The sequence below is a fragment of the Vitis riparia genome, chromosome 7, assembly GCF_004353265.1.
Source record: "Vitis riparia cultivar Riparia Gloire de Montpellier isolate 1030 chromosome 7, EGFV_Vit.rip_1.0, whole genome shotgun sequence".
Classification (NCBI taxonomy): domain Eukaryota; kingdom Viridiplantae; phylum Streptophyta; class Magnoliopsida; order Vitales; family Vitaceae; genus Vitis; species Vitis riparia.
Genome location: NC_048437.1, coordinates 25,105,489 through 25,119,983, shown reverse-complemented (window position 1 = coordinate 25,119,983; position 14,495 = coordinate 25,105,489).

Genomic DNA, 14,495 nt, shown 5'->3' with positions numbered 1-14,495 from the left:
ACATTCAAGACAAATTCTTTGAAATCAGAATGAGTTGCCAGTCTGACTGTATGACCACATGCATGTAAGCCTTTTCCAATGGCAACAAATGGTTGTACATCTACTATTTGAAGTGAAGGTATATCATTGTCTATTGCATCCACATGTTCTTCAATGATAACGTCATTATAAGCACCTCCTGCTCCAAAATCAAGGCTTTCGGATTTAACATCTTCTGGTACTTCAAACGGTACAGTTCCATATTTAACAGTAGCAAGCTCTCTCAATAATTTCCTCATATTTCTAATAGGAACTTTCTCATCCATAAATGTTCTTAGAAATCGACTATATGTCTTCTTCTTTCTCAATGTCTCAGTATTTGTAAGCTGAATTGAAGATGAATTTGATTTTCCAGAAGTTGATTTTTCTGCAGGAATAGGATTGTCTTTGGGCAAATTCCCGTTATTCCTGAAGAAGAAAAAAGGTTGCCGCCTGAGGAACTACTGTCCTCCTTGCCTTCTTCTCCAGAAATTTGTACATCGAAATCAAAGGAAGATGAGTTCTCCACGACTGCCATTTCCATCAACTTTCCGTGGGTTTTGAGCAGTATCTTTCTGCCGCTTGGCTGGAGGTTGTTCATCAGTTCTAGTGGAGCTTGACTTTCTCTTCTCAAGGGGCATTTTTCTTATGGGGATTCTCTATCTGATCTGTTGATGCAGCTATACTTTTGGACTCTTGTAACTTAAATAACTGTAGCTCTGCCAGACGAGGTGTAACATTTCGTACAACATGCTCCAAATCTTCCAGTGTGCCAAATTCCCTTTCAAAGCGCAACCAAGAATGACATATGTCCTCTGAACCTAACCTTCTACTGTAGCATCTCTTATATATAGATCTAGCTTCATTTATATGGCCTGCTTCAAGTTTCATCGCAATATAGCCTTCCCTATCAATCATAATCTAAGACCTCTTCTTGCCGAGGTAGTGAAATTCTCCTTCTCCAGATCTGTCAGTCTCCACTTTCTATATATAAAAAATAATACAAAATTCATTTCCTTTTACCTTCAGCCGTGATCTGCCTTCCTTTTTTAACAATATAAATCTTCTTTCCATCCTCCATTCAGCTGTGATCTCCTCTCCTTGATGGCTCCAAGTCTCATATAAAATTAAAAATAAAGTTGAAATAAGAAATCATATAATTAGAAATATAATAAAATCAAATAGAAAATCAAATCACATGGCCACAAAAATCCAAGATGTCAATTCATGGAATTAAAGAATGAATGAATAAGTGAGTAAATAAACAAATAAATTGATAAGGGTATAAAAATAAATATTAGATGTATGCAATTAGAAAAAAATCAAGAAATTAAATTAATGCAACGGATTATAATAATTTGAATGTCAAACTCAAACTCTCAAAAATAAAAATAAAAAATTCATTTCATGCAATATATAATCAAGCCAATACTCATCCTATCTCAAAAAAGGAAGTGACCAAAATCAAGAACACGCTTAAGTGGACTATGAAAAAAGAAATGTCCAAGTGACCTATTATGAAAAGGTGCCTAAGTGACCTAAGTGACCTAAGGTGAATGTGTGCAAGTTAGAAGGTGTGTAGGTGGATCTAAGCAGGTCAAGGTGAATCTAAGTGGGCCTAGGGTGGTTCCTAATGGGATAAGTGTATCTAAATGAAGCCTAGTCTAAACTTGAAGGGCAACCAAGGTCGTAATGTAGAACCGGATAAACCCCTTAACCAAAGTCTCCAAAGTGGCTCAGAAAAAGTAAGCTATACGAGTAGTACTAGTAGGCCACCAACGAACTATTATGGAGCACTAGAAGTGAACTTAAAGGTATGTGATAAATGGACAAAATTGAGGGTCTATAGAGTCATTGGCAACACGTATAGAGACTCATGATAAAGAGGTACATCAAGAACCGACCATTTATAAGAGTGTGGTTTCTACTCAAGTCACAACCACTCATAAGGCACCTAAGGTAGAGATGCCAAAGCCACAAGTCTTCAATGGCAAGAAGGATGCGAAGGATCTAAACAACCTTTTGTGGCACATGCATGGAGTGGTATTTTGAGGTAACAACACTAACTGATGAGTCTGTTAAGGTACACACAACCCTCTACCTTACAAACATGATTACTCTATGGTGACGTTGATGGTATGTTGATATAGAAAAAGGCACATGCATTAAAGACAAATAAGTTGCCTTTAAGAGGGAGATTGATAGGCAATTATACTCGAAAGATGTACCTTACCTAGCAACAAAGAACATGAAGTGTCTCAAGCACATAGACTTGATTCATAAGTACATCAAGGAGTTCTCTACACTCATGCTTGAGATTCCTAAAATGATAGAGGGGTTGTTCAACTTCATGGACAACCCATAAAGTTGGACCACATGAGCTAAGATGTTGTGGTGTCCAAGACCTTGCCATGACCTTGGTAGTAGTGGTGTCCTTAGTGGAGTATAAGAGGGGATACTTCTCCAAGCCAAAGCCATTATCAAAGGGTAACCATGCTAAAAGTGGGGGAGATAAAGGGTCGAAGAGCTACAACTCCTCTAAAGAATGATTGAACAAGACCTCTAATGCTAAGGAAGACAAGGGCAAGTGGGAGGAGTTCACTCTTAAGACTAGTTGCTTCCTATGCGATAGTTCACACTGGACATGAGATTGCCCTAAAAGGAAGACCCTTAATGCCATGATTGATAAGAAGGAAAAAAAGTGATGCTCATATCGGGTTCATGTAGCTCCTAAATGCCTTCAAGACTAAGTTGGTGCCAAAGACTCCTCTCAACAAAGGGTTGATGTACGTAAAAGCCTATGTGAATGACAAGCCTACAGAGGCCATGGTGGACAAGGGTGCCATACACAATCGTCTTTGTGGATAAGGTAAAGAAACTAAAGTTCCATGCATCCAAGGAAGGTCAATGGCTTATGGGAGTCAATTTTGCTACCAAGCCACTCTAAGATGTAGCATGGGGGGTTACCCTACATATTGACACTTGGGAAAGCAAGATGGACTTTATAGTGGCATTGATGGATGACTTCAATGTTGTGTTAGGGATGGACTTCCTATGCAAGGTCAAGATAGTGCGGCTATCCTTTCTATGTTCCATGATATCTTAGAGAAGGAGACACCATTTGTAGTCCTTATGGTCACCAAAGGTATGCTCATAACCCTTTTGTTATCAGCTATGCAAGTGAAAAAGGGGTTAAAGAAGAAGTACGTGACTTACTTGGCTACACTTAAGGAGGGGAATGCTTATCTAAGGCAATCAAGGGAATCCTTGATGAGTTTAAGGGCATGATACCACTTGAGTTGCTTAAAAGGCTCCCTCAAAGAGAAAAAAGATTATCAAATTGAGTTGGAGTTGGTAGTTAAGCCTCCTTCATGTGGCCATTTAGCTTGTTGAAGAAGGTAACTTCATAGATATATTCGAAATCATCCTCTACTTCATATCTATTCCATATACAATATATTTGTTATTGAGACTATATCTGATTCTTCTAAAGTTTAAGGAAAAAGAAAAATAAGAAAAAGTATTAATTTCTTTTTCATGAAAAAATCAAGAGAGAAAATTAAACATTTAAAAGAAAAAGAAAATACATTTTTTCAACTTTTCTTTTATTTAATTCTAAGCAAAGTGAGAAGAAATTAAAACTATTTAGCATATTTCTCTCTTATTTTTGTGATATTTTTCTTATCTTTTCCTTATATTATTTAAACGTAAGAAAATTACTTTCTTTTATTGTTTTATTTTTCTCTTTTTGATACTTTTTAAGAAACCAAATACCTTTAAAAAAAAAGAAAGATTGAAATGATTAAATATTCTCAAGATTGAATTTGATTTAATACCTATTTTTATATTACTCAACTACCAAAACTTGTGCAAATCCTTGGCTATTTATATGATTTGAAAACTATGATATTTAATTAATAATCCTAGAAAGAATTATCCAAGTTGACCCACATGATGCCCTACATTTATATACATATTGTAAATCGTAATCACTTCCCTCATTTTGATGACTTTTATATATGAAGACCATGTTGCCGTGTAGTTGTCAGTAGATGACTTGATTCATTCCCACTCGGTTCAACCTTGAAAACGTAGGCCTAGTCAAACCATCTTTATCAGAAAACCACAATGCCACTAGTCAACCGTCACCAGGGACTACAAAGAAGAAGGCCAATCCCTTTATAAATCAACTCTCGATCCCCTCAACTCACACCTTTCAGAAAAGATCCAGAGATAGAAAAACAATACTTATAAAACAAAAACGTTCCATTCCTTGTTTGAAAAATGGGATTCACTTGTAGGAAAAGCCTCTTCATGATGCTATTTCCTGTCCTAGTTTTCTCAGGTTGGAGGATCGGACAAGTTGAAGCAGTGAGGCCTTTGCATTGATGGGCCGAGGGAAATGATCTGTTGTGTCAGTCCCTGCACCCGGGTCTGATGCCATCATATGGTCCCAGTCCGTGCACACATATCCCTCGACAGAGTGGAGGCAGGTGCACTTGAATGAAATGAACGTAGCTGGCCGTGTTGGACTTGCGCTGCCTGCATTTCCCAATTTTGTGATAGATGCTGCTGTGGCTTCTGTTGCTAAGGATAGCCATGCTCAAGATCAAAGCTCGTAGGCTTGGCGTTGGAGTTGGGTTATTGTAGATGACAAGCTGCCTTTTTTTTTTTTTTTTTAAATTTTAAATCCATATATATATTTGGGCGTGTGTTGCAGCGACCAATTCGGAAGAAACGAACAATGATGCATCAAAGGTCACACCTAACTTCAAACTCTGATTTTTTTAAGAAACGAACAATGATGGTTCATAGACTATTTTTTTTTTAATAATCTTTTAATGACATTATTAAGATAAATAATTTTGTTCTTTTTCTAAACAAAAAGGTGTATATTAGCTCACATAAGATTAGTAAGAGTGCGTTTGGTAGTGATTATATGAAACGTTTTTAATCCAAAAATTTTAGAGAAAACGCTTTCACAAAAAACATTTCAATTAAAAATACTATCAAATGCACCTAACATCACTTTTAAAGACACTAAACTCTTTTGAAGATTCATTTTCAAAATTTGAAATAGATTATGAAAATAACTCATGAAATCCCAAATTATTCTTAGAACTCGCATTCTACCCTTTATTAATACAACAGATACCAAAGAATTACTTCAATCTTAAATCAATTAATGTGAAAACAAAATAAATAAACACGAAAATAATATTAAAAATATATTTCAAATTTTGAATTAAATATTTAATTATTATAAAAACCAAGTTTATCGTTTAAAGTTTTTAAGGAACGAAAAAGGGGTACTTATTCCTAAATTCTCTAAACATTCCCTCTTATATGTTATATTTCTTTCCCAAAACTCTTACCTATTTTTTGTCACCCTTTCTTGCAATTCTACCCTAAAAATATTGTAAATGATATATTTATATACAAAATGGAAAATTAATAACTGATTAAATTTTGAAGACGTCTTTCCTTCATTTCTCTTTGCTCATGATTGACAAAGAAAATGGATGACTAAGACACTGTTTGACAAATCAATTTAACGATCGACTTTATATAATTTCAAAACTTAATTTAAGTTATTATTGGATTAAGATATGGTTTGATTTCATTTTTTAGAAGTCAAAAACTTTTTTTTTTTTTTAAATCAATAAAAACTTTTATGCATGTTTTATTAATTTTGTTCAAACAACTTATGATTTTATTAATACAAAAAAAAGAAATATTACTTTTCATAGAAACAATATTTTTACTTTGGTATTTAGTGAAACTTTTATAATGCTAACACTATTTGTTAACCCAAGGGTTCTCCTAATCAGGTTTTGATGATAACAAACCATGGTTAAGTTACTAATTAGTTTGAATTGTAAAGAATCTCAGGTATTAATTTGGAAATTCATCAAAGGACCTAATGGATGCAAGATCAAGATGTTTGGAAGACCTTCAATCATAGGAAACAAATGTAAGATGAATGCATGGGTGCACTTAGGTTTTACATATCATTTCATGCATCTTTCAAAACTTGGTTTATTCTTTAAAGTTACTGTTTCATTAAAACTCGAGTTTTATCAAATGTACCTTAGGCAAATCATTTCAAAATTGACATATTAATTTACTTAAAGACCTTGCCTAAGTGTTAGAAGAGAAAAGAATAGAAAAAGATAGGTTTTCGGGGCCAAAATGGTGAACCAGTAGAGGCACTAGCCAACCGGCTCAACTGGCTAGGGTACCGATTGACTGGTTCCCTTTGCCCAATCGAGGTTCGGTCGAGGAGTGCAAAAAACACTCTCTCTCTTCCAGTAGCCTTCCCTTTTTGGTCGAGGTAATTCCCTTCCCGGTTGACATTCGGTCGAGGTCCGGTCAAAGAAATGGTAACCTGTCAAAGCATTAAATGCTCAAACTACTAATGAACCGGTTGACCCCTAACTCGATCGATTGAGGTTGCTTTTTGTTTTTCTTGCCTCCCGAGGTTAGAAACCTATAAATAGAGAGCTCCACTTTATTTATGAACAAGAGAACACCTGCATTTATTTGTCTACTCACTTGTTCTTGCCTTAAAGCTCTCATTTCTTTCTTGGTGCATTAAATATTCACTTGCATATCCTTTAGTGCACCTTTGTGATTCATCCTAGCTTGGATTTGTATTTGATCTATTATTGAGCTAAGTTGAGGGATTCATTCTCGTCAAATTGAGTGTTAAAACCTTTAAGTGAGTTGAATCTTGAAGAGATTGTGTAAGAGCCCATTGGAGCTGAAATCCAAATGTAAAGGAAATTATAAGTTTGGTTGAAGCTTCACGTTAGTGGAACCCTCAATCAGTTAGGAGGTTGAGGAGAGTGGACGTAGGCAAGAAAGTGCCGAACCACTATAAAATCTGAGTTTAATTTCTCTAACTCTATCTCTTCATATTTGCTTCTCTTGTGCTTGAATTTGTTGTGTTCAAAAAGAATTTTAAAAACCCAATTCAACCCCCCTCTTGGGTGTTTTTTTCATTTAAGATTAACCTTTATTTTCTCACTATTTTTTACCAAAGTTAAATTAAATTCAACTTAAGTTATTAAGTTTTACCAAACCCGCTTTAATGTTATAACTTAAAGGTAAAAATAATTTTAATCATTAAATCAAAATAATTAACTTATTTTAGATAATTGATTTCTTTTTGCCCATACACACATCTAATGAGAATATCTTGTATGTCAATGCCTCCATGTCTATGATTCATATAATTTTATAACTAAATATATTATTGTTATTTTACTATTCTGTAAGACATTTAATATGAACATTTATCAAATAAATTTATTATTTAATATTAATAAAAGTAAATATTAATTTAAATTAAAAAAATGTAAATATAAGTTGAAATTAATAAGAATAATGTGTCAATTTGATGATTTAGTACAAATGTTACGTTAATTTTATTGAATAACCTTAATACTTAAAAGTATAAATTAAATAATAAATTTTAAGTTCACAATTTAAAAATAATTTAAATTCAATTCAACTTAAGTTATAAATAAAACATATTAAATTTTATCAAATATTTTGTAAATCATATAATATTTGAACAATTTTATGCATATGAGAATAGGATTGCAAGTTGAGTCGGTCCAATTTGTGCCCAATGTAGGGTTCGAGTTGAAGGATAAACTTTGAATAAGTTAAGGTTCCACTTGGGTTGGAAAAATATCAATTAAAAAAATTATGGTTGGTGTTTCAGAATTCTTTTCCTTTTCCTCCAAGTTTCCATATCCATATTGACAGCAAATCGGAAATATGAATTTCGGGCAATCAGTATAGACATTCATCGAGAATAAGAAGTTGCCTTCAGAACAAATTCACGGATTCACCGGCGTCTGAGATCTGTTCACAGTTATTGAAGATTCATGATTCGAGCAATCTACCAAAACCCGAACCCGAACATAATTATTAATTATAAATTGAAACAATTGGAAAGTTATATATATCTTGCCATAAAAATTTCTTAAAATTGCAGACACACCTGAGTTCCCAGGGGATCGGAATTTGATAATATATTGAGTTTTCATCTAGTAAGAAGAGTAAGGGGTAGATTGACCCATATGCATGGAGATGGAATGTTTGCATGGTCACAAGCCAAGAGACAATTAACAGTACCTGTAATTCCAAATGATGGTCTTTTCTCTAGAAATAGGCACATAAACACATACCATATATATGTCTCATATGCCACCTCAATGTTTGTTTCCCTTGGCTGATCAAAACTCACTTGATTAAAAAAAAATAAAAATAATCAAAGAAGAAATTAAAATCCATCTAACTTAGACTTAAACAAAGTCAGGAGTGACCAAATTTTAAGTTGAAATGGAAGTCAGGAAGATGAATTATCACAGAAGTCAAATTTCAAACCATAGTTTTGTGCGATAACAGCGGCCACCTATGACTCCATGTATCTTTACTTGAGCTATGTTGGGAAACTTTAGAATTGGGGTTGAATCCATTTTTAAGTCTTCTATGCATTCGACCCTCACTCTCCGTTTTCTTCCTCTCTTTTTTGGATCACATGCTGAGAATGAAATTACCTTTGAAACCTTCAGTTGATTTTTGGAAGTCAAATAAATAAGAGAGCATAGTCAATGAAGGAAAAAAAAAATATTTTTAGACGTTCAAAAGATCAATGATCATCAGAAAAGAAACAAGCAAAAATTTGTTCATCATTCAATTAATTTTCTTCTTTTTATTTTTGTATCATGAAGCATACAAACTTCAAATGGTTACAGAACAAATCAAGAGCCAAAGTAATACACAGAAACCCGAACTCGTCCATGTTATTCATTGAACACAAACTTCATCGAAAGATGAAAAATAAAATACAGATACTAAAGCCAAAATGACCTGCAAATCAGTTTATTCAGATGACAAACACGACACTAAACTATGAATACTTGGAGCTGATGGCCTGTAAAAATGTCACTTGTGCATGGTAGCCTTGACAGCCGGAGCGGTGGCATGTGCTCTTGCAGGAGATGCAGGCGGGTGTTTGCAAGGAGGGCCTCCAACGGGGGTTTTCCCACATGGATTTGGGCCAGAAGGAGAGACAGGACCCCTTTGCTGAACCCTAGCAGCATTGTGTGGCTGGACACTCAGAAGAAAAACAAGCGCTATGACAGTAAAAACAACGTTGAGAAACCTCATGATAGTCTTGGTGGTGAGGCAAACAGGCTAGGAGATGAAATACAAATAAATTGGATATGTGGATGATATACAAATGAAGAGGAGATGGTGTTAATTGTTATTTATATGCATGCATATCCAATGGTATCACTTTGATTTTTCATTGTTTGATTTGTTTGAAGGGTTTGGATTGTTGACTATTAGGTTTTACCACGAGATGACTGGAAATTGAACGGTCATAAAGGAGAAACTGTCCTTGAATTACCTGAATTGAGGCACGATAGGAACGTGTTTACTTGAATTGAGGCTTGAGTGGGGTTTGGTCAAAGAGTTCTGGATGTTAAGCTGCTTTTTCTCGTAACATGCACTGCTAATTAAAAATTGATCAACTCTTTGCAGATGATTCCACCAACATGCACCGACCTTTCCATTATCGTCAAGACCTAAGACACAGTGCGTGTCCTTGAATGGGTCATCATCCGGGGTGTGTACGCATATACATACCATTTCCACACCACCACAAAGCTTGTTTATGATCATGTTTTCTTCGGTTCAAATCTCTTTAGAAAATGCAAGAAAACTGCATCTAAAACTTTTCTCCCTTTTTCCCCAAAGGCACATGATAAAAGTGTTAATAGGTTGGTTAAGTTATGGGTTCTCAATATATTTATATACCTATGGTTCAAAGTTATGGTATCGGTTATTAATTTAGGAGGTCTTGAGGCACGTCGGTCTCGGTATCTTTGATCAGTATCGGACGATAGACAAAATATATATAATTAAATATATATTTTTTTATAAAGTTTTAAGTTTAATTATATTTAATATTATTTAAATAGACATAAAAATATGCACGCAACGGCTTTTCAGCCGTTGTTGCTTGCTGCTTGCAGGCTCGAAAATCTCTCTTTTGCCTCTCCTCCCTGTGTCCATTATGATTGATTCGCTTCTTCCTTTTTTAATATTAAAAGTTCTTTTATTTCATATCTTCATATTAAATTTAATTAATTATAAAAATTTTCAATTGTTAATATTAATACAAGTAATTAATAATTTTTTAGTAATATGTTATTTAATAAAATTTAATTTATACATCTTATTTAATTGTATTAAAAAAGTTAGTAATTTATTTAAAATATAATTAAATTAAATTGTTATAATTTATGTTTACATTTCAATTTATTTCATTATATTCATTACCCATTTTATAAATACCCTAACACCCATGGGTAAACCCATTACCTCATTACCCAAGATCCACTTCTTCATCTTCTCCGTCCTCTTCTTCTCTTTCAAACCCATTTTTTTTCTTTCTTTGCAGCAAGATGAATGGGAATAAAACCATCCATCCATTCTCTTCTTCTCTTTCAAACCTTTTTTTTTTCAACTAGGTGAATGAAAATAAAACCATCCTTCCCGTCCTCTTCTTCTTAGTCAAACCCATTTTTTTTCTTTCTCTGCAATTAGGTGAATGAGAATAAAACCATATGCGATTGATTCTCCTCAAGGCTCAACTTCTAGGCTGCTTCTCATTTTGAATCAATCTAGACCATCTCTGAGTCAAACTCAATACTGGTTTCGTAGTAGGCTTGCCCAAGGCAGAAATGACTTGGATGAGTCATACTTGTTTCGATCGATAGGTCAAACCTTGTATATACCTTAATTGAGGCTAAAGTTCATAACACGTAAAACTAGGTCTACTAACATGCATGTTAAATTATCAATAAAGTTCAAAAATATTAAATTGTTAATTTATGCACCAATGATGAATATCAAGATACATCATCTATACTCAAAGTAATAAAAGATCAATTTACACAATAATTTTTTATGTGGAAAACTTCCACATTAATTATGGAGATAAAAATCCATAGGCCTTAAGACCTCTAATCTACAATTCACATATGCGATGTAGTACCTCCAATGCTTCAATAGATTTTTCTTAGCTTATGAGGGGATACAAATCCGTTTAACAACCTAAAATTCAATTTTATAAATTAATTTTTGAGAAATTGGGAATAATAGGGCAAGTTGGTTGATTCTCAAAGTGTCCAACCCAAAAACATATTTAGGTAGGTTATATATAAACCTAAGACTCTAGAGAGTTAGAAATGAAATTTTCTTAAAAGGTAAAATATCAACTTTTCAAAAGTTAATTAAGAAAATATTTTTTTAAAAATAAAAAATAAAATAATCAACTTTTTAAAAATTAATTAAGAAAGTAATTTTCTTCAAAAATAAAATATCAAATTTCCAAAAATTCATTAAGAATAGAATTTTCTTAAAAAAAATATTAGATTTCAAAAAATTAATTAAAAATAAAATCTCAAAGTTGCCAAAAATTAATGAAGACCTTTTAGCTCAATTTTAAAACTTCCAAAAAACTAACTTGCCTTTGACAAACTTTTTCAAATTTACTTATGACAACCCGGTTGAACGCATTTTTCAATAAAGAGTAAGTTATTACCCAAAAAGATTTCTAAGCTAGAATAAAAAGGAACAAAAATGTTAGTACATAAAAATGACCTAACACTGTTAGAAACAAAGAGAATTAACTTAATCTCATAGATAGTTAATTGGTTTTTAGAAGAGATAGTTAGGTGTTTAATTCTAACAAGTGGTATTGGAGCTTCAAGTTGCAAAAGCCTCATGTCGGAGGAGGAATTATTAGGTATGCAACAATGTTGCTCCACAAAAATAAATGGCCTTGGGATGAGTGTTTAATACTGGAGATGGTTACACACCTCTATAAGCCTCAAAATAAGTAGAGTCAATTGGTTTTTTGTTGAGATAACTCTACGATTCTAACAAGATTTTATAATTTCATAGATTTTTTTACAGAAAAAAATTTATAAATGGCATAACCATTTCAAGAAACTCACTGAAGTGGACACATGAAACTGAAGTCCATCACTTTACATTGGCTTTGCATTCCTCAAGGGGGTGCAATCTGTGTAATCGGTGAACTCTCTGGGCAAAATCTGTGCAGAAGCCAACACCATAACAATGGGGGTTTGACCACAGTTCTGGATGTTTTAAGCTGGCTTTTCTCGTAACATATACTCCTAATTAGGAATTGATCAACTCTTTACAGATGATTCGACTCACATGCACCATCCTTTCCTTTATCATCAAGACCTGAGACACCATCCTTTCCTTTCAAACTGGGGCATCATCTGGGGGTGTAAACGCATATACATACCATTTCCACACCACCACAAAGCTTGTTTATAATCTTGTTTTCTTCTGTTCAAATCTCTTGAGAAAATGCAAGAAAAATGCATATAAATCTTTTCTCCCTTTTCCCCCCGAAGTCACACGATACAAGAAAAATGTATATATATGATATATGTTGCCCCCATTCAAGCCTCATTGTGGATGAAAATCTTTGCAACATCATTATTGATTTGGAAATCAAGTCATAGAAAAAACTCTTCCCTAAGAAAAATATGATGTTTCATGGATTTTTTTTTTAATTACATTATTAAGATAAATAAATTCTGTTCTTTTTTCGAAGAAAATGGTGTACATTAGCTCACGCAAGATCAGTTAAAGTGCGTTTAGTAGTGATTATATAAAACGTTTTTAGCCTAAAATTTTTAGGAAAAACACTTTCATAAAAAAAATATTTTAAGTAAAAATATTGCCAAACACACTTTAATTTATAGGTATTTGACATCACTTTTAAAGATGTCAAACTTTTTTGAAGTTTCATTTTCAAAATTTGAAATAGATTGTCAAAATGACTTATGAAATCCCAAATTATTCTTAAACCATGCATTCTACCCTTTATTAATGCAAAAGATAACCAAAGAGCTACTTTAATCCTATTTACAATTAATGTGAAAACAAAATCAATAAATATGAAAGTAATATTGAAAATATATTTCAAATTTTGAATTAAATATTTAATTATTATAAAAAACAAGTTTATTGTTTAAAGTTTTTAAGGAATGAAAAAGGGGAAATTATTCCTAGATTCTCTAAAGATACCCTATGATATGTTGTATTTCTTTCCCAAAACTCTACCTAATTTTTGTGATCCTATCTTGTAAATCTGCCCTAAAAATTGTTGTAAATGATATGTTTATATGTAAAATGGAAAATTCAGGACAGATTAAATTTTAAAGATGTCTTTTCTTCATTTCTCTTTGTCCGTGATTGACAAAGAAGATGGATGATTGAGATAGTATTTGATAAATTAATTTAATTACTTTATATAATTTCGTGACTCAAGTCATTATTAAATTAAGATATTATTTGGTTCGACTTTTAAGAAGTTAAAAAATTTTCTTTAAAATTAATAAAAACTTTTATGTATGTTTTACTAATTTTGTTTAAAAAACTTATGATTTAAAAAAAGAGAGTTAGTATGAAAATAAAAAAATGTTACTTTTTTTTATAGAAATAATATTTTCAATTTCATATTTAGCGAAACTTTTATAATGCTAATACTATCCTTTAAAAATTATGATTTTGGTTTCTATTTTAGCTTTTAATGAAAGCCAAACATAGTAAGTTATCCCAAACAAGGCTTAAGTATATCTAATAAAATAACTTAATGTTATAACTTAAATTTAAAAATAATTTTAATCATTAAGTCAAAATAATTAACTTATTTTAAATCATTAATTTCTTTTCGTCATATTTACACACATCTAATGAGAATATCTTTTATGTTAATGACTTCACGTCTATGATTCATATATTTTTTTTAACTAAATATACTATAGTTGTTTTATGAGTCTATAAGACATTTAATATGAATGTTTAGCAAATGAATTTATTATTTAATATTAATGAAAGTAAATATTAATTTAAATTAATAAAGATAAATATCAGTTGAAATTAGTAAGAATAATATGTCAATTTGATGATTTAGTAAAATATTAACTTTATTGAATAACCTCAATACTTAAAATATAAATTAAATAATAAATTTTAAGTTCATAATTTAAAAATAATTTAACTTAAATAGTCATAAGTAAAACATATTAAGTTTTATCAAACATTTTGTAAATAAAATAATATTTGGACAATTTTATGCAAGTGAATAAGATTGCAACTTAAGTCAGTCCAATCTGTGCCCAACGTAGGGTTGAGTTTATGGACAAACTTTGAATAAGTTAAGATTTGACCTGGGTGGGAAAAATATCAATTAAAAAATATTAGGGTACGTGTGGGTTCAAGATTCAAGCAATTTGCCAAAACCCGAACCTGCGCATAATTAAAGAATGGCTTCGTCTGGTCGCCAAAAGAAGGCATCGAATTAGGGTTCAAAGTTTGTGCTCCTATGGAATTCAAGGCCTTCA